Source organism: Panthera onca, chromosome B2 (assembly GCF_046562875.1).
Source record: "Panthera onca isolate mPanOnc1 chromosome B2, mPanOnc1 haplotype 2, whole genome shotgun sequence".
NCBI classification, from domain to species: domain Eukaryota; kingdom Metazoa; phylum Chordata; class Mammalia; order Carnivora; family Felidae; genus Panthera; species Panthera onca.
The window spans coordinates 114,657,443-114,679,768 of record NC_138343.1 but is presented as its reverse complement, the minus strand read 5'-3'; the positions used below and the strand labels follow the sequence as shown (position 1 = coordinate 114,679,768).

At 35.5% G+C, this 22,326-nt stretch overlaps 1 protein-coding gene across 1 annotated transcript in view; it reads left to right on the top strand.

The window, feature by feature from the left end:
* The window catches only part of THEMIS (thymocyte selection associated), a 186,046-nt gene that overhangs the window by 20,233 nt on the left and 143,487 nt on the right, over positions 1-22,326 (top strand). The window lies entirely within an intron of this gene.

Genomic DNA, 22,326 nt, shown 5'->3' with positions numbered 1-22,326 from the left:
ATAAGTTTCATATTAAAAAAAAAAAGAATAGAATTTGTAAGACTTCAATATTCAGGTTCATTTAAAAATATATATTGTAATTATATCTGATATATGCATAAATTACATTTGTAGCTACCTTCTTTTAAGGCATAATATTATTGGAAATGATGTTATGTTAAATATTTTTTCTACAAAAACTTTGGAACCATTTTTGTTATCTCAGACTTGACACTTCAGTTACTGTATAATTATGCTCCTAGGATGCCCTCAGGCCATACAGTACAGATCAATAAGAAGTTACCCTTTCAGTGTAATTAAACATTACATTAAAAAAAAATAAGAATCAAAATTCAAGTTTAAAAATGTAAAATAATTTTTAAAGTTCAATGCATTTTTATTTGTGTTCTGAAATGGAATACTTTTTTCCCTAAAATTTAGCTCCAACAGGCCTTATTTTAGGAAAAAGTCCTAAAATAGGTACATTAAAAACAAACAAAAGAAGCTCGGAAAAGAGTAATTTCAGTTGTATTACATACAAAAGCTGCAGAGGAAAATAACTGCTAGAAAATTTTTTGTGTTGTTTACTTAAGTGGAGATGTTCCAAAATGTAGACAGTTTTGTACAATGGAGTACATTATTCACATCTGTAGTGGTGTTCAACTTAAAAATTTCTAACCTATTTATTGTTAAGTACCAACCTTGACTATGCGATGCAAAGTTAAAAAATGGAATGCTGGCGTATATTTTGCATGTAACCATGTAAATACAGATTATTCATGTGCTTCCTTCATTTTGTAAGTATAAAGAAGTGACTGAGAAAGTGATTAAGTAAAAATTGTATTGTCTGCTAGATTTTCAAATGCTGTGAAATGGGCATTTTGGTTTGGGATATTAATTACCTAAACTCCTTTTAATAGGTACAAATTATTATTGGTCAATTATGTCACATTGAACAAGATTTACAAAAGGAAAAGAAAATTGAAACTTTTGCCTTGAGTGTAGTGATTTATGTTTTTGTTTATTATCATACTGATAAATTTTGTTAGGCACTGCTAAATGACTAATGAGTTAAGTATTGAAAATGGAAGAGAAAGTAACTTCAAATAATGTGTAAAAAAAATCTGAAAAATTATTTTTAGAAATGTCTTTGATACAATATCCAAATTCTTGCATTTGAAAACTTTACATTTTAATTGGGACATCTACTTTGTTTTACTCCTAATAAATATTTGGAATTACCACACCTTTTTAAAACCAAGATTTTAGCAAAAACAATGAGATGAAATTTCCTTAGATGAGAAACATATCTTTTTCATATAGAATAAAGCTTTTTAAATGGTAAGGGACTGTCATTATTTAGCAAGATTTTGTTATTTTGAAGAAAAATTATTTATTGGAAAATGGAGCAAGTTTTCTACTAATCTATGTAATGAAGTTGGCTATCCAATATTCTGATTCTTATAAACAGTAATTAGGTCTAAGGAGCTTGACTCTAGGTTAGTAGTGTTGGTTTTAGTGATTCAGCATTTGTGTCAGTTAGGAAAAGAACACCTGACATATAAACAATGTATGAATTCTAACCACAAGCCCAAGAACATTTTGTTTTTTGACTTCCCTATTTGACATCAGGAAAAGCTTAAAACATATTTAAACTATTTCTTCCAGAACTCATGAAATCAAATCATTTGAATTTTGAATTAACTGTTCATTGTCAGAGACCACTCTGCTTCTGAACATTAATAACATAGTTACTAATTTAAATATATTCCTATTTAAATACAGTGTATGTATTACAGAAGTTTAAAAAAAAGTAACTATTGAGCGTGGTAAAAGAATTTATAGAATGTTGACAATAATGGAAATTTGAACTTGTCTTAGGTCAGAAACAGACTAGTCCTTACCCTTGCCATCCTCCCTGCCTCCCTTCCATTCCCCTTTGTACGTTAGGCAAATGAAACTGGATACATTTACAGATGCTCTTTAACAGTAACGTACTTTAATTACCCATTAAGTACTGTAGTAAAGCACGATTGGGGCGGGGCATGTAAAACCCAACGCCATTAAGTTTTTCATTCAAAGAAAGGACAATTAAGGGAATAATAATGGAGATGACACCAGAAACAACAACAACAACAACAACAAAAATTCCAGATCAAGTATACAGGCATTGCATTATTTTTTTAAAAATCAGGAGAACAACGTGGCCGTGACCCTAGTGATTGGATTAGACCCGGCGGGAGTTGGGACTGGAGTGGGCTCCGGGTTCGAGCGTGGATTCTAGATTCCAGCAGCACAGGAAGGGTTCGTGCAGGCGGCCCCATTGGGAAAATGTGAAACGGGGCACCAACCTCTGGGGAGGGCGGGTTGTAAATCCTGGAAGACCAGCTCAGCGAGACAGGTCAGGTCGGAAACGGAGCGGCAGCTCCAGCTCCTGAGGCTGTGGGGACGTGACGCCTCCGCCCTCACCCCTGTCGCAGCTCTCCCGCCGCGGGGCCTCTCCCGGTGCAGCAGAGCAGCCACGGCAGAAACAGTTTATCCACCCTCCCTCCCTAACAGCCCTAAGAATCCATTTTATCTTACCCCCGAATAATGTGTCCATTTTTTAAAAAGTAATTTTCTACACTTCTAGTAAACCTACTGTTTTTAGAATGAGACAGCATCCTAGAGCAACAAAACTAACCTTAATTTATAGAGGCAGAGACCTGTTCAAAGTTACATTTTTGTGCAATTACTCCATGTCTTGACATGCTCTATAGTAACGTGCTCATCAGGTTGTGCTCATCATATGCGGTCACTTCTGAATTGATACAGTTTCTGTCAACTGTTAGACCATCTGAATTTTCAGATAATATATCTAAGAGAATTTTTTTTTCTGGTATCTAAATAACATTATCTTGAAGTAGACTTTTTTTTTTAAGCTGACATTTAATAAACTACTTGTTGTTGTAACACATCCTTTAAGCTTAAATGAGTGATAGAAGTAACCACTAAAGATAGAAGTAAGAATGGAAATTTTAATTTCTCCTATTAAGAACATTTTCTTCTTAACTTGGAATACTAAGCCATTCATTTGTAAATTCTCATTAAAAATTTGACAGTGAAATTAACTACTGATAGTTGCCATTCATCTAACAAGTGACCTGTAGCATTGTATTTTTTACTGTTGGGTTTCATGCTGGTTGCTTTTCTAATTTATATTCCTTTGGGGAAAAAAAAGAGAATTATTAAGAAAACATCATGTGTTTCTTTAAAAAACCACAGGCTCACTGCTCAGTTAAAAGCAGCTCCTATTATTGAAGTAATCCATTGATGAACATTAATTTCATCCTATATAATGAGAATTAAAAAAAAAAAAATCCTGTCAGACTTGCTGGAGAATATGACTTTTGTTGCAAACTGACCAGAATTGATTTGGTCATGCACCATTATTAGGTTATTTTTGATAGATGTGGATTGCCTTCAATCCTTGGAAACACAACAATAAAAGAAAACCCTAGATCAAATGTTGCCAAATGTGAAACACTTATTTGCAATCAGGCATAAAAACAGTTATATGACCAGAGAGCTTGATGTAATCCCAGCTGTTTGTCTTTTTTATAAGCTCTGATAGCACTTTGCAGAACAGGTTCATTAGAGACTTCAATATTCCAGAAGTGGAATACAGCTACCTTTCTAGTTAATGTCAAAACTGCTTTGAATCAGCCACTAAACCAGGGCTGTGTAACACAGGACTTAAATTGAACTTATTAGATTCTAATACCCCTTTGCAAGAACAGACATGCCTATGTTACCTCTGGAATTAATGAACACATTTTGAACATCATTTCACCAACGAATCAGTCTTACTAATAATATTCATTATGCTAATTAAGAAAGTTCTGTGTTAATAGGAAATAAATGTAGTAAGACCTGTGGCAGTTGTTTAAAGAATATGGACTTCTGATTAATCTTTTGTATATTAACTAGTCATCTTGGGTTTGTGTTTCTGATTATTGTACTTAAAATGTTAACGTTTTCCTCATCTCTTCCTCAGGGGGTCTGTAGGTTAAAACTAATGAGCACACACATATGTATCTCACTGTCTATGCTGAAGTTTGAAATAAATTACATGCACATGATAGTAATACTAAACATTTATCTTCACACATGCCCCAGATGCTCTCTTCTAGCTCTCAGTGGAGATCTATCCTTAGAGTTTCTTTTGTTTTGTTTTTGTTCTTATAGTTTTATGTAAGTCCTAAATGTGTATGATTTCCCAGGCTGACATATGTAGTCCTGATTTCCCTATAACTAGTTAGTAATTTGTAACAGTATTTCTCAAACCTAAGTAAACTTTGGAATCTACTAGAGAATTTTAAATTAATTACATATTCCTGGGTTCCACCCTGGAGAATCCGATTTAGAATTTCTGGAATACAGCCCATGAATCTGGATCTTAAAATTCTTCCCAATTAATTTTTGTGCAGCCCATTGGCAAACTGTTGTTTAAGAGGAACTAGATAGGACCATCTTTACCAGAAGATGATCATTGGACAATAGAATCAGTGTATCCAGAACTGAGCTCCTTATTCCTTTCCCGTTTTTGTCTTTTCGTCAATATCCATCATTCTCTCAGTGCCCCAGCTTCGTGGTCTGGAAGTCGTTTTGGTCTCATTTTTCTTCTTTTCTTTTACCAGTTCATGGAGGCCCATTTCAGGTTTGCAGCTGCCATTCTATTTTAGGCTCTCATCCAGCAGCCCCTGTCTTGTGACCCCGCAAACAGCTCTTGTGAGAACTTTCTCAGAGCAAGAGTACTATATTGCCTGCAGTTCAAGTCTTTCAAATCTACTGTTAAGTTTTCTCCAACCATGGAGTTTTTATTTTGTAATCAGATCATCTTGGAAAGATACTTGATGTCAGATAATCTTCTAACACATGTTAATTTAAATCTGAAAAGTGATATTTTTACTTTCTGGAATGCCCTTTCCATCATCATTAATAACCAGCCATCCACATCAACTCCTTTTGGCCATAAGCATGTATTAACTACTACATATATAAGAGATTGTACTTTGTTGCTGACATCATTAACAAGAGGACAATCCAGGTGCTGCACGGGTGCCCAAATTACCAAAGCTCTGAAGCACTTCATCAGTAACAAAATCTAGGCTCTCATTTAAGTCTCCCCGCCCCCCATTTTTTTAGTAGAAAAGGAAAGTTCTGTTTAGTATAGTAGTCACTAGCTATATGTGGCTATTTAAATTCAAAATAATTATAGTAAGTACATTTAAAAATGGAGTTCCTCAGTTACATTAGTTTCATTTGAGCTTTGTGTGGCTATTAGCTGCAGTGTTGGACAGCTCAAATTATATGTCCATTGTAGAAAGTTCTGTTGGAGAGTTCTGCTCTGGAGTTTCTGAGGGAGCCCCAAAGGGGAAAGAGGCCCACATCTTCTCCAATATTAATATAACCCACGGCCTCTGCCTCTGCTATCACGACTCTCCTGAGGACTGGCTTCAGTTTTGTGGTTTAAAATTTTCTTCGGGCTGCTTCTACTACTTCGTCTTGTCTGAATGTGTTTCTGTGTTTGAGGCTTTCTCAGTCTGTCACTGATGTGGAAAGTTGCACTGCAGCACATGCATAGTGCACGCATACACACACACACACACACACACAAACACACTTAAATTGAACTATTTTGAGAAGATTGCAAACACACACACTGAGTTAAGTTAAACTCTGTATTTTGAGGTTATTGAGGATTCAGACGCAACTATAAGCAGTAATACAGAGATCCCATGTGTCCTTCACAGTTTCCCTCAATTGTGACATCTTTACCAAATGATTGTACGTGATCACAGCAAGGATATTGATACTGATCTATTCAATATACAGAACATTTCTATCATCTCACCACTCATGTTTCCCCCCTTTTTTAAATATTTATTTTATTTTTTAGAGAGAGTGTGTGCACAAGCCGGGGAGGGGCAGAGAGAGAGGGACGCAGAGGATCTGAAGTGGGCTCTGCGCTGACAGCAGAAAGCCCCCTGTGGGGCTCAAACTCACAAACCGTGAGATCATGACCAGACCCCAAGACAGACGCTTAACCAACTGAGCCACTCGAGCACCCCTCATGTTGCCCTTTTATAAAAGCTACTCCTACTTCCTTCCCACTTTCCCAGTCACGTCCTTAACTCCTTTCAACCATTAATCTGTTAAACATTTTTATAAATTTTTTTTTTGGTCCACAGATTATTTGGAGGAATGGCATTTAGTTTTCAAGTGTTTGGAGAATTTCCTGTTATCTTTCTGTTACTGATTTTTAATTTAATTCATTGTGGTCAGGGAATACTATGATTCAATTCTTTAAGTACGTTGGGATTTGTTTTATGGCACAAGGTATCTTGGTATGTGTTCTGGTGGGCACTTGAAAACAGTGTGTATTTGCTGTTGTTAAGTATAGTGTTCCATAAATGTAGATTATTAGATCCTGTGGTTTGATCACATGGTTTTTCTTCTATATCCTTAGCAATAATCTGTCTAGTATGTCTATCAGTTGTTGAGGAATGGATTTGAAGTCTCCAACTATAATTGTGATTTGTCTATGTCTCCTTTCAGTATATTAGTTTTTGCTTTACATTTGTAACTGTTATTTGTCATATACACATTTAGGATTGCTCTATCTTCCTGTTAGATCCCTTGTATCATTATGTAATGTCTCTCTCTATACCTAGTAATTTTCTTTGCTCTGAGGTTTACCATACCTTTTGTTAAGATAGCTACTTCTGTTTTCCTTTAATAAACGTTTTGCATGATCTATCTTTTTCATTCATTTTCTTCAACCTGCCTGTATTGTTATATTTGAAGTGAATCTCTTGTAGATAGTATATAATCAGATCATGTTTCTAAATCTACTCTGTCAGTGTCTTTTTATTGATATATTTAGACCATTTACATTTTATGTAACTCTGGAATATCAAGGTTCAAGTCTACCATTATATCTTTAGTTTTCTGTTTGGTTTCTGATTTGTGTTTCTCCAGCAGTGAATGGTGTGCCCTGCTTCATTATTGCCCGGTGGGGTTATAAATTCAGGCTTCCCCTTTATCCTCTGTTGACACTTGCAGGGGAAAGGATCCTCCTTATTGCTTGCCAGAGTGGGAGAACTGGCTCCTCATTGAGCCTTCACCGACACCACTCTTGATGGGAGGCATGGTAGTGCCTCATTACTACTACTCACATGGCCTTATGGTGGGGAGGTGCCTCATTACATTGGACAGTGGTGAAAGTTGTGATTTTTCACTAGACATCTGACATCAGATGGGGAGGGGATAGGGCACCTCAGTATTCCTGGGTGAGGGTGAAAGTCCAGACTCTTTCTACCTGGTTTCCCTGACAGGGGGTGGGAGCTTATTACCAGCTCACAAAGGTGTTAAGTCCCATCTCAACTCTGCCTTTTTTGATACCACCCCAGTAATGGGTGGATGAGTGTCTAATTACACTCATCAACGGTGGGATTCTAAAGTCTCCACTCATCCTTTCCTGCTATAGAACCAAATTCCTTTATGTGGTAAAGTGGTAACGTTAAAAGGTTTTCTTACTAGGCTGTTCCTTTCCTTACTCTTTAGCTAGAGAGAACAGGATTTGTTGGCGGTTTTGTTTTTTTGTACCCATTGGCATTTCTAGGCTGCCAGCTTCTTCACCTTCAAGACTAGGATATATGAAGTTAGGAACATTTATGTCTAATTCATCTTCCCAGAAGCAGAAGTCCCAGCTGAAAGTTTTTAATAAGTCTTCACTGTAGCCTTGAGATTAGTATGCCTGATACTTAATAAATGTTTATTGAATGGTTTAATAAGTAAATATAGTATGGATGTACTATTCATAGAGCCCAGCAGCCCAGTCCCTTTCTCCTAGTATCATGCAATTTTCTTTCATAGTAATTATCATTTTGTAATTATATATTTTTATTATTATTTGATTAACATCTTTTATTTCAATTTATTTAAATCTTCATGAAGTTGAGCCCATATGCCATTTGCTCACCCATTATATCAGTAGTACTTAACATAGTTCTTTTGTTTGGCACATTGCATGCATTCAGTTAATTTGTTGAATAGATTAAAATATGAAAAAAAAGAATAATTTGATAAGCACACAAAGCATCATTCAGGGTGCCTTTCGGAATGGCTATAGGGCTGTAACCTTGCCTGGTATAACAGTTACTTCTCAGCCAACTTCCATATGAAAGAAAGCACTTATTTTTTTCACTAGGAGTGTTCCTAGACCATTCCTCCCAACTCTTAATTATGTCAGACACGTATACATAATAGGAATACTTATTTGGCACATGGGGTACATAGATAAGGCAACCTACAGCCAGAGGCTACCAGCCAAAACCACCAGTCATTCCAGAACCACCTCAGGTGGTTACTTCAAGGAATGGGGAGTTCAGTATGTCGGCACCCTTGTAACCTATTTGTGGCATACCAGGTTTCATTGGTACAGGTTGGGAATAAAGTTCATTGCCATTCTCAAGTTTCTGTTTTCTCTTCCATAAACTTCTCTTTCTTAGGGTGATTGACAAAGAAAATTTCTTCTTCTTCTTCTTCTTCTTCTTCTTCTTCTTCTTCTTCTCCTTCTTTATTCAGGGAAAACCCCACCCTCATCCATAAGAGCCCACTTATCTATCATCTTGACCAAGAAAATCACACTAGCTTACAATACTATAACATTATACTAATTTATTTGGTCTTACCATCATATGCAGTAATAATGATGACATCAATGATGGCTAATGTTTATTAAGTGCTAAATAGATACCAGGTGCTGGTCCATATGCTTTTAAAAATTATCTTCTTTGGGACGCCTGGGTGGCTTAGTCAGTTAAGCATCCAACTTCAGCTCAGGTCATGATCTCGCGGTCTGTGAGTTCGAGCGCTGCATCGGGCTCTGGGCTGACAGCTCAGAGCCTGGAGCCTGCTTCAGACTCTGTGTCTCCCTCTCTCTCTGCCCCTCCCCTGCTCATGCTCTGTCTCTCTCTGTGTCAAAAATAAAAAAAGAAAAAATTTAAAAAAACATTAAAAATTATCTTCTTTGATCCTCAAAGTAACTATTTAAAGTAATATTAATATTCTCATTTTAAAGTTAAGGAAACTGAGGTACTATCTCCATTTTACAGATGACGATATTGCTTGAGTCATACATCTATTAAATTCAGATCCTGGATTTGAACCTGACCCTAGAGTGGCACTCTTATCTGTGATTTTTACCTAGTTAAATGCCTAAGAAGGAATGGATAGAGGAATTTTATGCATGCATTGGTGCCTGTGTGTGTGTGGGTTTGATAATTGTATCTCTTCGGCAGAGATAAAGATCAGCCCTGAAATTCCATCCTGCAGTCTTACCTCAACAACAGACCTCCTGGCTTTGGTGTTTCAAAGAAAACTATATGTCCCCCACCCCTGCAATGTAAGATTTACAGACACAGTGCAGCTTAATTTAAATCATGAAATATACATACCTTTCCCTCACCTTTTGGATGAGAGTCTGTTAATTGTCCTCCTAACTATATCTATTCTCTCTTTCTTTTGTAGTAATGGTTTCAGCTGTTACCACAGCTACCCAGCTAAAGATGATACAACACAGCTCGCCTGAAGCTTATCTGGGCAGCTTGATTAAGTTTTGGCCAGTGCATTGTGAACGTATTTGATGTGTGAAATTTCTGTTGTATGCCACTAAAACAAAAGAAATGTTTCCTCCTCTTCTCCATCTCTCTTTCTCATCTTTGTCACTAACTGAAATTTGGACATGATCATAGGAGCAGGAGCAGACATCTTAGAACATAACACAAAGTCTCATGTTGAGGAAATGAGAGGTTACAAAAAAGCTGGAACCAATACAGATATCATATAAACCCTGACAAGTTACCAGTAAATTGTTACTTAAGAAAGAAATAGATATTTGTTTGTTTGTTAAACAACTGTTGTTTTACGATTTGTTTCAGCAGCTGAATTGAGCTTCTTGGGTTGGGTTCACAACCATTCATTATTTTGTTTCTCAGTGTAGAGAAAGAGTTTTGGCTCAAAGATATCAATTAATATTACAGAGAAATCATTTGGCTAAACACAGCTGCCTTCAAGTCAGTGGTTGACTCAGAGATTTTCCCAGAACAACAACGGTTTATATAACTAAAGGAGCTCTTCGTGTTTTTTCTGCCCAAAAGAAAGGAACAGTCTTCTGAAAAAAGTAGTCAAATTTTCTTTTCTACAGTACAGTAACCCTCCTCCCCTTTTTTCTTGGCTACGATCAGTTCTATTAAATATCAAAAAACTTTATTAGGCTTAGCCAATGCTAAGTGTCTACTAGTTTACTTGTTTTCTTTCTTTACCATTTGTGTGTACCTTCAATTTCCAGTTACCTAGAATGTAAACTTCCCAAAGAAAAATAATCTTTTGTTTTTGTTTGGCTGGATTGGTTGACTTTTTGTATTTTTAGTTTCTGGTATTGTGTTCTGAATTGTGTAGGATCTCGGTAGATGATATTTAGTGATTATAAGATTGAGTACTGGAAATTCTTTAAATATTATACCTGTCAGCTCAATTAGATATGAAACTTTCACTGTTTTCAAAACTTCATAGAATTATAAGGATGGTGAGCTCTTTAAACTGGGTGATTTAACATGTAGAATGAACTTTAGAATTTTATTATGTTTTATAATTTCTCAATCTCTTTCAAACATAAAATTAAAAAAACACTTACCATTCTTAAAAATGATATTGAAATTTTATCTGTTGCAGACTTGTTTTAATGGGAAAAGTTTATAAGAAAAATTATTTGATCTGCAAAAATAAATTATATCATTAAGTAACATAACTATATAATGATTTTAATCAGTGTTTATTTAAAAATATTTACAAATAAGCAAAGGAGAAGAATAGAGAGAGAAACAAATCAAGACACAGACTCTTAATTATATAGAACAAACTGATGGTTAGCAGAGTGGAGGAGGGTGGGGGGGATGGGTCAAATAGGTTGATGGAAATTAAGGAGTGCACTTGTCAAGATGAGCACCGGGTGATGTATGGAAGTATTGAACTACTACATTGTACTTGTGAAACTAATATAATGCTGTAGGTTAACTAACTGGAATTAAAATAAAAATTAAAAAAATTATTCACTGAATAAAACTATAAACTCTAGACATTTTGCATAGGTGCCTTATAATAAATATTACACATGATAGAAGAACTTGAGTACATTTAATATATTTTGAGGACAATACAAATCTTTAATCTTCTCTTTACGTACCAATTATTTTTTTAAAAATTCTTCAGTAAATCAGAAAACAGGGAAGGGAAAACAGGCAAACAAAGAAACAGACAAAAACAGAAAAGGAAATCTGCAGTATAAATCCTATACAACACTTTACAAATGTAAGGGTAGTGAGTTTCAACATTTTACATTTCCACCCAAATGTAGACATTGAATATTCTGTTTATCACATTGTCAATGCACTTTTGGGAATCAAGGGTCCCACTCTGTTACAAACAAGTAGACATATTGAAAAGAGAATGCAAACCCTGTGCAACTAAGGTAAGACTGATAGAGTAAAATTTTTCACAAAGATAAAAACATCACTCCCATATAAGCATAAAATGAACACATGAAAGATTTTATTAAACTCACTAAATCAGAGAACCAGTGAGATATTAAACCCATGTCAAGCACACACATACATGCATGCAAAAATACAGTCAGAAATGCTGAAATAAATTTTCCAGTATTCAAACCTGATTATCATCCTTGAATATGCAATGTTTAGGGTTATCTTTTGTACAAGGCATAGGTCAATTGTATGTATAATGGAAAAATCTATTTTTATTTCAATGGTAAATAATCATTTGCATTGCTAAGTATCATTTATATCTATCAATTTTCTGTAAGTCAATGTAATCATATTCAAAGCTGCATATCTCTATAGAATCAGACAGTTTCTAAAGAGTCTGCTAGATGATATTCGGCTCTCCACTAAAAAGACAGCTGTTACTTGTTTTTGCTCTTTACAAGTCTTGGACAACTTCTGACAAGCTTCAACAAAATCTTGACACATGGTGTATACTAAAGGGTTAACTCAGCAGACTTTGGATGTTCAAACTCTGCACAATCTAAAGAAAGGATAGGCCTTTGACTGACTCCTTTTGAATATCTTGCCTGATACGAGTGTATACTTTGGAACTTGGGCCACTCTAGATAGCTTATGTTCATGATGTGACTTATGGTAAATGTCAGTTCTTCTATGTCTGGGGTTCTGGGCCATGCTGTATTAGTTTGACCTCTGAGGGGGTTGCTAAACATTGAGTAATTAAGGTCAGTCATATGGGCACTCCACACCTATGTAACTCACCTCTAATGTAATCCCTGGACACCAAGGCTCAAGTGAACTTCCCTGGTTGACAATAATTTATATATGTTGTCATCTACCATTGCTGGTAGAATTACATTCTGTTCATATGACTTCAGTGGGAAAGGACAACTGGAACCTTGTCTCCTGCTGGTCTGTATCATTTCTTCATAATAAGCTATGAGTGTAAGTATAACAGCTCTTCTGAATTCTGTGAGTCCTTCTGGTAAATCATCAAACCTGAGGGTGGACATTCAGGCAGCTATTGAAGGAAGCCTTTAAAAGACAGAAGTGAGGAGCTGAGAAACTAAGCTTGTTTTTTCATGTTAATTTAGTGTTTATTAGAATGGTCGTTTGTCCCAGACCGTAGTCACAGATTCCTGGAGTTGATCATAGAGGACAATGGGAGGGCTACTTATGGCAGCCTCTGTGCCTCTCCCCTACTAATCTTCAAGATGACTCTCCATTGAGCTCACCTCTCTCCTTCCCAGCTGGCCTCCCAAAAGATACTCTGGGATTCCTCTATTCTCTTTACAAACTAACTTTGGAGTATAAATTCTATGACCTTCCTCTTTAGGACCTGGCTTTTACTTCTCTCAGTAAGAAACAGCTTTTATAAATCAAAAGCTTTGATTTACAAAACTAATTTTTTCCTGGCATGGCACAAAGAACAAATTTTGGGAGTAAAAAATACCATATTGGTTTTTTTCATCTTTGCAAATACAAAAAATACTAATTGTTTTGCAAGTGGACAGGCAATTCCTTTATGTCATGCACTGAGTGCCCCCCACCCATCTACAATCTACTATATGATAATATTCCATTATTAGATTCTTACATTCATATAAAAAGATTTTGGCAGTTGTGAAAAAAAACAGTTTCCCCTTCTAATAAAGTCTATTTTTTCAGGATTATTATCTCCCCAAGTATTGACAAATTCTTTGAATCTCAGAACTAAATAATGACTAAAGCTCTCTCCTTGACTGGGAAAATAAACTTCATGTCTTGGCTTTAATGGTGGGAGAAATGCAGAAGAAGAATCCAGTTACTGATGACGTGTTATTTCCTTAAACTTACTACTTAGCCTTAGGACATTTTTACTTTATCTTCTATAAAAATTACTTTGACTCACTGGATGGCAGAGCCAAATATTGCTAGTGTGAAATGGCTGCCTTATTCCTCATTCAAAGATTTTTAGTTTCATGGCAAGAAACCTTTGAGGGGCGTCCAGGTGGCTTAGTTGATTAAATGTCCACCTAGATTTCGGCTCAGGTCATGATCTCTCAGTTCATGAGTTCTAGCCCCGTGCTGGACTCTGCGCTGAGTTCAGAGCCTGCTTGGGATTCTCTTTCTCTCTGCCCCTCCCCCACTCATGCTCGCCCATGCCCTCTCTCTCTCTCAATAAATAAACTTAAAAAGAAGAAGAAGTAGAAGTAGTAGTAGTAGAAGGAGAAGAAGAAGAAAAAGAAGGAGAAGAAAAAGAAGAAGAAGAAGAAAAAGAAGAAGAAGAAAGCCCTCCTCAGTAGGCACTATTAACCCTCCCTGAAACACTCAAGGGCACACTTTTTGAGAAGCATGATACCATGTTATACAACTCAGAGAATGCCATTCACATTCATGTAAGTTGCACTATAAATAGTTTTATAATGGGGCAACCTATGCTGTAAGGAGTGGCCCTGAACATATTTCAGTTGTTTGACAGATTGATTTGTTAGAAAGGGTAACTGTGACAGCTATCTTCAAACATTTTAAGGCTGCCATCAAGAAGAATTAAATGGTTGTTTTCTGTATGATTCCAATGGCTAAAAATAGTTCTACTGTGTATATCCTATAGGAACACATATTGCACTTAATAAAATGTGGAGGTTCTTAACAGTGAGAATTGCTCAAAAGTGGAGTAATTTACTTTGAAATAATTGGAATCAATCACGGAAAGTGTTCAAATATAGTTTGGACAACTGCTTGGTAGATATGCTGTATAGAGACTCAGTCATTGTAGTAATGTAGGTAGGATTAGATGGTATTTAAGCTCCTGTTTGACACTGAAACCTAATGATTCAAGAGATCATTAGAATTAACAGCACTGTGCTTAGAGATGTAAATGAAATTGAAACTCATCCTATGGCTGCCATCCAGCTATATGAAGTTGTGATTGTTATCAAGTTAAGTGTTTTATGCCTCAATTCAGAGAGATGGCCTGGAAAAAAATGGTAGATTCTGGGAGTCTATATTCTTCTGACAGATTTCTTATAACTAAGCCTTTGGGAGTAAATTAGCTCAATATGAGGATTAAAAATGTTTAAAAATATAATTAATAAATAAATAAATAAATAAATAAATAAATATCAGCCAGTGGGGCTTAAAACAGGATAAGTCATAGTGCAGGACTGGGCTGGAAATATTTCATACCTGGCATGCCACCTTCAGTTGATGGATGGTCACCTGGAACTTCATGTTGAAGTTGATTATTAGGCCTGGTTGGGATTCAGCTGGACATGTGCCATTGGGATTAGTGCTGGGAGAGGAAAATGGTAGAATATAGTCTAGATATTTGTCATCCCTCTCATGCAGAATACTTGGCACTCTAGTTAGAACTCATGGAATTCATCTCCTAGGGGACTTCACCTGCTCATGGCTTTGGATCTTAGCTGTGTAGGTCCAAAAACTCAAAGAATCCAGGGTCAATTAGGTTCAAGCATTGCCTTGTACAATCAGAGGAGTATAATGTACAAATTAGAATGCCAATGTAATAATTTTCAATTAGAACTATTACTGTCAAGTTGATTAAAATTCCTGTGTTTTTTAGCCAGGGCACTCAGGCTGCTGGTGACATTGAGATAGATGAGTTAATAATACCAGCTAAGACTTAGTGTATTCGTTTAAAACTTTCCTTTTCCCAGTGTGTTCAGATTTCACTCTAACTTTCTAACTTCCTGAGACTATATCCTGGTTCCCTTCATTGACTTTGGTCATACATGTGTACTTAATGGTTTAGAATCAACTGGCTGTGGTGAAGGACCAATTTCTCTTGTTTTCCCAGTCCATTATGGGCTGGTACTTATTACAATAAAATGCAATATAAATGAATTATTATAAAATAAAATTAAAAAACAAAGACATACAAAATACAGGCATATCTTTTATATTTAATTCGGTGAGCACAAAATAGCTTCAAAATTCTTACAAAAGTTTCTAAAACTTTATTCTCAATTTCTCAACCATATTTCATAAGCAGAATACTTAATGAAGTGTTCAATGCTAATGAACTTAAGGAAAATTTATAATACAGTAGAGCTTAATTTTTATGCATTGAATGAACACATTACAGTGCATTGGAGCCCATGTATAATCTATTCAATCAGCATATTTATATTCATTAAATGAGATGAAGAGAACAGGTTTATTTTTTTAAATGGCTTAGAAGTCTATAGTACCTTTATTTAGTATTTAGGGTATAAAACATAAGCAATTATATTAAAGTATGTAAAATGTACTTGAAACCAAGGTCTTCCTACAATAATAAACCAATTTCCAGTGCAACATTGTTCATATGAAAAATTATAATACTATTTATGATATTATTTTGAGGGTTAAAACTTGGGTAAAATGTGGGGAATATTTGATCAGTAGTAGTGTCAGAAGATATAGAACCACTGACTTGTTTCATCATCATAGGAAAATGTTTCATAGATGTGTAGGAAAGATGGATATTCATTTCATACATACACATCCCAAATCCTTTTGCTCTGATAATTGTTAACACAAAGAACCACAATGATGACTTAATACCAATTTGCAAACTCATTATAGATTTATTGAACCTATTTAATTGATTCTGCCATGAAACAAACATTAAGTTTTTAGCTAACATAGAAAACTATGAATTTTTTGTTCTTTAGCCACTAAAACTTAGTTATTTAAATGTTACACACATCACATAGAGTGGTTAAAAAGTGGGCATTTTCAGGTTTCTGGCCTCACTACTATTTTAATCTGCTATATTGGTTCTCAAACTTCAACCTTTCCAACCTATTCTGGCCTTCATTGCTTTTCTGTGTTAATACTTTTTCTTTCTCTTTTTCTTTCAGCCAAATTTTTAAGTTCTAGTTAGTTAACATATAGTGCAATGTTGGTTTCGGGAGTAGCATTTAGTAATTCATCACTTACTTATAACACCCAGTGCTTATCATAACAACTGCCCTCCATAATACCCATCACCCATTTAGCCCATATCCCACCCACCTCCCTCCATCAACCTTCAGTTTATTCTATATCATTAAAAGCCTCTTATGTTTTTTTCTCTCTCTCTTTTTTTTGTTCCCATATGTTCATCTGTTTTGTTTCCTAAATTACACATATGAGTGAAATCATACGGTATTTGTCATTCTCCAGCTGACTTATTTCACTTAGCATAATACACTTTAGCTCCATACACACTGTTGCAAATGGCAAGATTTCATTCTTTTTGATGGCTGGGTAATATTCCATTTTTATGTATACCCCATCTTCTTTATCCATTCATCAATCAATGGACACTTGGGCTCCTTCTGTAGTTTGGCTCCCTGTTTATACTTCTAGAGGCTCACCAACATTCACTACAGTTTCTAGCATATTCCTGTCATTAACCTTGAACTTCCTGGATAACACTTACATGCCCATCTCACAAGAAGAACCCCATGTTTATAGAGATGAGACGTTATACCTTAATTTTTCTTAGTGTGGCCATCATTTTTCTTACTACCTGATGCCAAAGTTTTGCCCTCTTTATGTCGATATTTTGGCAGTAGGGTAAGAGAGTCTGTATGACCTTTCGAGATCATTTCTTATCAGTGTTCAAATTTGTATACATTTCTGTGGTATATCCAGTATCAGCTGGTAGTATCCAACCCCAGTAAAGCTGCAAGCTTGTTGTTTCATGCGTACTTATTTCCACACTGCGTTCCAATATGATGTTCATCTATCTATTTTTAGGCATATTCTTCATATAGTGGGAATAACTTTGTCTCTGCTTTACAGGGGATGGAGATGGTCTTTTTACGGACGACTGGCCATGTAAATGTCTGTTACAGCCATAGGCCACTTCAAGCTTTATGCCTGTGGTACACTATCTAGAGTTTCATTTAGAAAATTGAATTTATTACTACAATGAATGCCTTAACCACCAAGTACGACATTGCTAATAAAATTTTTTTCATACTTACATGTTTCCTTTGTGGGAAAGCTTCTTCTTGGTAATTTGCACTATTCTTAAGCAAAGAAAAAATATTCACACCTGTTTATGAGGAGTAAAAACACATCTTCACTGGCAATCCCAATCTGACAAGGCTCTATATACACTGTCATACAATACCAATCAAACTTTGCAGATGTAATTTTTTAACTCTACACCTGTCTCAGATTGTTTCATGAGCACCACCCTCAGGTTCAGCAATATAAAGATAGTAAACTTAATGGTAAAATAGGAAACTTAATGAGTAAGAGATTCATATTGTAGAATTACCCATCTATGCCTTGTCTGGTTAATCTCACATATGCTTGTACATTTGATATTAAATATGTCAAATGATATGCTGGTTACTCATTCTTTCTACTATATTCACAATAATTTATTGTCATTTGACAGTAAAGCTAAGTTATATATAATTCAATATTCACCAAGGATCTACTAATTGTCAAAAACTGCGTTACTAGTTGTGTTTAATGTGAGGGTAGGTATAAATATAGTTAAGAGTTATCACTTCTCTAGGAACTCATGATAAATTCTAAAACATACATAATATCAGTGGGTAGAAGATAATATCCCAATAGCAGGCTGTGATAATAATCGCATAAGGGCTGTGATAATAATCACATAGGGGCTATAATGGAGATACATGCAAACTGCTTTAGAGCACAGAGGAGAGAATAATTCTCACCTAGGTGTAAGAATCAAGAAAGACTTTGAAGAAGATGATGAATAGGAGCTGAATCTTTAGGTTTTGTTGAATTTTGAAAGGCTGATGAGGTAAAGGGGTGAGTGAGTGACCTGGTAGGGCAGGGGAAGGAATTAGGGAATGGAGAGAATGGGTACCTCTTGAGTAAAGGGGAAATAGCCTCTAAATAATGTAAGTTTCCTTCTCCTGATTGCCACATGCTTTTAACTTTGTATACGAAATGGAAGAAAATCTATTGAACCAATTGTTTTGGCTGTTCCAATGTGATCATAGCATTGCTTATATGGATTGTCAAGTAAGGGATGAGCTCATAAAAGGATATTAATGTGTCGTTTTTATTGAGCAAAGTAGCATTACAGAGAAGGTGATTTCAAAGGCACATGGCTCTTTCATTACAGCCTTCAGGGGCAATGTTTGATCACTGAAAACAGGCTGCTTTGTTCCAGCTTCCTCTGATGTTTGGCATTATCCTGAATACATATGCTCTGACTTGGAAAGAATCAGTCTATAAAGATTTAATAGATTCGAGATTTGCATATTCAAAATATATGTCATGGTTAAAATGAAATGAAAACTATTTTAATATCTACATCTGTATTATACATAAACACATAGTTCAGGCATATCTCAGCAAATTTTTAAAAGGCAATTACATATGTTATATGTGCTCATTCTGAGATTATGAAAGTTGGCTATTTTAAAAATTAACCATTTTACATTTTCACTGAGGAAAAATATATTTTAGGAGACATTATGTTGATGATAATAGAGTACGGGAACCCTTCAAGTTTCAGGGATTTGTGATTTGCCATACGTTCTTGCTACCTTTCATGGACATAACTTTTTAGTGTTTTGTGTCAGCAACCACTTTCTTTATTAAAAATGAATTAACGGCATTCTTGATTAGAGAAAATTGAAAGTCACAAATATTTAAAGGTAAATATAAAAGATTAGTATTTGCATGAGGCTCTTTTCCTTGTATGACTGAAAGAAGTGACTTTTTTTTTTTTTTTTTCAAAAGGAGAGCTTCTTGGAAAGAGACCTGAAGAGTCAAAACCTTTTTGTGTGGTGACTAATACTCTTAGAATTTTCTCCTCGTAGAATTCTCTGGCTTCTAGTCCTGTGAATTGATATATAATCTCGCATAAATTCATCTTTTAATTTTGAATTCCAGTGGAACCTTTGAGAAGGCAGTCTGATACACATTACATCTACAATTAGACACTCATTGCATCAATATTAAGCCTAACGGACTTCAGCTCATGTTCTATTTCATATGACAAAGAAAAATCTTACCATGTCACTTCCTGACTAAAAATCTTTCTTTTTCCCTGTCCCCATTTACAATGTCCTCCAGCTCAGTGTCACGAATGCTTTTGTATGGCATGTCCTTCCCTTTCTGGTTAATTTGGAACAGTCTCAGAACAGAACTTTTTTTAGTTATACATTTGTGGCCTAGATCACAGCGTCCCAAACATTAATGTATTTATGTGTCATCTGGAGATCTTGTTAAAGATGCAGATTCTGATTCAGCAGTTCTGGGGTCAGGCCAAGAATCTAACAAGCTCCCAGGTGATACAGTAGACCGCACTTTGGATAGCAAGCCCCTAGATACATATGACCTCTCATCAAATTGATATCAGATCCTGGACCCAGATAACTGAAAATTAAGATTCTCTGACTTTGAGGTTGCATTAGACTTTGACTTCTTTGTTTATTGGTAATGTCATAAAGATGCTGCATGATCTGGACTTCCTTTTCTTTTCTAGTCTTCTTTCTTACCCTTCCTTACTTTAGATTTGAGACATTAACAAACTACTTACAATTTCCAGAATGTATCAAACTCTTTCACATCTCAGTGCCTTTTCAAATACTGTCTCTCCAACATCTTCTGTTGTTTCCTTTAAAGCTCAGCTTAGCTGTTGTCTCCTCCAGGAATCCTTCCCTAATCGCTTTACCTTGTAATTGCTTAATTAAATGCTTCCAATATTCTCCCACAATGTGCTGTATTTTCTATGTTATAACTTTCTGATAATATGTTGTAGTGTGTGCTTACTTGTCTGTTTGCTTCAAGGCAGTGCTTTTTGGGAGGAAGAGGTTATGCATTTTATCTCTGGTACCTACCACTAATCACAATGCCTGACACATAGTAGGTTTTCATTAAAGTTTACTGAATGAATGAGGAAGAGTGGTGGATGTGTTGTAGTTATGCAATAATATAATGCAACATTTTCTTTCATGAGGTTTGAATGGAGAGTAATACAAACTAACGTCATAAAAAGGTAAGTACAGAATGAGATAATACTGAAGATATAAAATGTTAGTATATGATTAAGTGCCAAATGAGGATCATAAAAAATAGCTGTTCTGAGTTCACTGGAGGAAATTGTCACTATATATTTGGTATTATTTTTTTTTTTAATATTCCAATTGTTCCGCAAAAGATTTGAGACAGCTAACAAACTATGTCTGGGAGTGAATGAACGTTGTGAACACATACATAGTAAGGGAATAGTATGAGAAAAAAGGGGAGTTATGAAAGTACATACTCAGGACTTGAGGAGCAGATATACTAGCATATTTGCAAAAATGGTCCTCATTAAATACTGAACAGTAAGGATGGCGTGCTGGACTTGCATTTCCACTTTCTACCTTGGAGGCTGACTTCTGTGGCGGCATCAGCAGCTTCCTTGTCCTCTGGCTTCTGGCTGACTTTGGCCAAAGAAGGGTACCCTGGCAGAGGATCAGACGGAGGGAGAAGAGTGAGGTCAGGATATTTACTTTCTTGCGTTGCCCAGAACTGTCTGTGCCTCTGTGTAAATTGCCCCTTTGTTAAAATCTCCTTAAATTATTCTAATTCGCGTGTGCCCCCCTGCTCCCTGTTGACATTCTGTTACAGTGGCAGAGTTGTTTAATGCTAGATTGGAAGCCACTCTTCATAACTTTTAGGATAACCAATGATGCTACAAAAATGTTTTTGGTGCCTGCTATATATCAGTAAGATTCTATGAGGAGGGGATTCAATAAAGAAGAATTCAGAAAGCAAACCAACCAACCTGAAATCTTGTACTCATATTGTTCACACTTTAGTATGGTAAAGAGGATATAAATCATATTGGAGGTAGGGAAAATTTGATATGTTTAAATCCCCACAGTTCTGTAATTTTTTTTACATCAGCCTTTCATTTACTCTTCAGGTGTAAAGTAATAATACCTCAGAGATGTAGTTTTCGAGTTGTTTCCCTTTTTACTTGGGGTAGATTATCCAGACATTTTTGCCTCTTCTCTTTCCTGTTGTTCATGTTCTGGTTATTTCACTGCTCACTTTCCTTCCATCAGGAGATAAAAGGAAAATAAATGGATGGAAAGCTTAACTTTAGTATCTATGATAAAAGGTTTATTAGGAAAGAGACTGAAATTCTGAACTACAGTGAATCTTTTCAGTTTATCTGGGCTGGTCTGCCCCCTATTGCCATTAAGATATCAAGAGATGTTTCCAGCTTGTCAAAAATCAAGAGATTAGATGGACAAAAAATCTTATATTCACAAGGATGAAGAGAAACAGGTTTAATAAGTAGATAGGATGCTCTTAATATAAGGCCCTGTTGTGCAGACCTTCTATCTTTGGATCTTGGATTGTAATACAACCTTGTTTGTAATACATACTTAGATCATTGTTGACTCACAGGAGCTTAATTCTGTGACCCAGCAAAAATAGATCATAAATCCCAGCGAGGGAAGACATGTTTGTAGTTTGACCTTGGAATGATGAGCTAAAGGTGCTGAGGAAACCATAAATCTAATTTACAATAATAACAAAAATAAGGTTGTTTATACTTTGCCCAGTGCATGAAGTGAAAATCTAATATTTTTCTTGGTACATGCTGTACATTTTGCCAAGCTTGATTAAATTCCTATTTAGTAAGTAGGTAGCTAGGAGAGGAACTGAATAAAAACACTTTAGATGAGGCTTTAGACTCTTGCTTTGTTCTTCCTTATTTCTTTTTTTTTAAAGCTGTTTCAACTCTTCC